A 2,575-nucleotide genomic window follows, 5' to 3' on the forward strand; every position below is an offset into this window, starting at 1 on the left:
TACTCCCCCTCAAGCTTGACTTAGATGATCAGGCAAGCTTGACAGTAGAGGCACCCACCTCATTAAAAAAACCTTAGTATAGAAAACCTCATGGGAAAAACTATACATAAGGGAAAAAGAGTGTAGGTGCCTTGTGAAAGACTCATGGCCGAGTGAGGTCTATAAGGCCGAGCTTCGAGTGAATATATTCGCACACTTGGGGACTTGCAGCTTTGGTGAGGATGTCAGCGAGTTGTTCCTTGCTCTCGGTGTGACATGGTAGGACAACTCCAAGCTTGATTTGCTCTCGCACCTTATGACAGTCCACCTCAATATGTTTGGTCCTCTCATGAAACACTGAATTGGTTGCTATGTGAATGGCAGCTTCATTGTCACAATGCATGGTGATAGGACTTGTGATTTCCACTCCTAAATCCTTGAGGAGTGCTTTGAGCCACATTAGTTCAGTTGTGAGTTTGCGCATGGCCCTATACTCGGATTCGGCACTTGAAAGCGATACGACCTTTTGTTTCTTGCTCTTCCATGTGATCAGGTTGCCTCCAAGGAATGTGCAATAGCCAGTTGTGGAGCGACGGTCTCCACGGTCTCCAGCATAGTCAGCGTCGCAATATCCTACCAACTCGGTGTTCTTGTTGCGGCCCATCCAAATGCCTTGTCCCGGTGAGCCCTTGATGTATTTAAGGATTCGGTCGACCATGTTCCAATGATGGACAGTTGGATTGTTCATGTGCTGGCTCACCTGGTTCACAGCAAAGCAAATATCAGGCCGTGTTATAGTTAAATAGATTAACTTACCTACTAGGCGCCGGTAGCGACCAACGTCCTTGTATGGTGCCTGCTCAAGCTCCCCCTGTCCTCCGGCCTTGTAGTTCTCTTCAAGAGGTGATGCCACTGCCTTTGAACCTAATTTTCCTGTCTCATTTAACAAGTCAAGAGCATATTTTCTTTGTGATAGAAATAAACCTTCCTTTGATCTACATATTTCTATCCCAAGAAAATATTTCAACTCTCCAAGGTCCTTAATATCAAAGACTGATTTCAAGAAGGTTTTAGTGTTTTGAATACCTACCGAGTCACTCCCAGTGATGATGATATCATCAACATACACTAGGATGACTACTATACCTTTGGTGCTTGGTGAGGTAAATAGTGTGTGATCAGCCTCGGATTTGCGAAAGCCTTTGTCAAGGAGGATTGTGCTCAGCTTGTGGTACCACGCCCTTGGCGACTGCTTTAGTCCATAGATGGCTTTGTTGAGCTTGAGAACCTTCCCCGGACCAATGGTGTCTTCTAGGCCCGGTGGTGGCCGCATATACACTTCATCTTCGAGCTCGCCTTGTAGGAAGGCGTTCTTCACATCCATTTGCCATAGCTCCCAATCAAGATTTGTGGCAAGAGAGAGAACCACTCGAACAGTGTGAAGTTTGGCCACCGGAGCAAACGTATCAAGATAGTCCTCCCCATACGTTTGCGTGAATCCCCGGGCTACAAGGCGTGCCTTATACCGTTCTATCTCCCCATTGCTCTTATATTTGATTGTGAAGATATACCGAGATGTGACAGCCTTCTTGCCCTTGGGTAAGTCAGCCTCGTCCCATGTGTGATTTTGCACCATGGCCGTATTCTCGGCGTCCACCGCATCTCTCCATACCTTGTGCTGCTTAGCCTCATCATAGGTCTTGGGGATCCAATGCTCATCAATATGGCCAAGAAACACTTGATGCTCTATCGGAAAATGAGCTAAGGTGCACACGGCCTGAATCGGATGAGCAACGGCCATGTTGTTGTAGTACACACGGGTGTTCCTCCAATGACTAGGAGGATACTTGATACGTTGGCTGCGCCTAAGAGGAACTACAGCCCCAGCTTCGGAGTTGGCCCGTCCCGGAGTTATGATTTCCTCAAGCTGTTCGGCCGACTCCTCGGTTGTTTCGGCCGTGATGTCCGCGGGTGACTCCTCAGGCTGCTCAGTATGGTCATCGGCATGTATATCAGGATCAGGCTCAGTGAATGGCTCAGATTGTTCTGGTGATGTTGGTCTGGCTGACTCGGTAGAGATCCTATCATTTTCAAGACCTAGCCGCTCAAGAATTACTCGGAGGTTGCGCGTCCGATCAGATGGAGAGTCGGAGAGATTACGGAGCTCATCCCAATTCTTCTCGTCATAAAAGCCGTGTGTCTCCATGAACTTGACATCACGAGATACTAGAATTCTCCTTGTTGTAGGTTCATAGCACTTATACCCCTTTTGTGTAGTAGAATAGCCAAGAAACATAGCCTTTGTACTCTTTGCATCAAGCTTGTCTCTTAGCTCACCTGGTCGCAAAACATAGCACACACAACCAAACACTCGTAAGTGATCAAATGTAGGTTTGTCATTAGTTAATACCTCAAATGGAGACACATCCTTTAGAATTTTTGTTGGTGTGCGGTTAATAAGATAACAAGCGGCTAGCACAGCATCTCCCCAAAACCTCTTTGGAACCCTTGTGTGAAACATCATAGACCTTGCTACCTCCATCAGATGCCTATTCTTCCTCTCAGCCACTCCATTTTGTTGTGGGGTGTAAGGACA

The sequence above is a fragment of the Camelina sativa genome, chromosome 1 (assembly GCF_030686135.1).
Source record: "Camelina sativa cultivar CO46 ecotype springtype chromosome 1, ASM3068613v1".
Classification (NCBI taxonomy): Eukaryota; Viridiplantae; Streptophyta; class Magnoliopsida; order Brassicales; family Brassicaceae; genus Camelina; species Camelina sativa.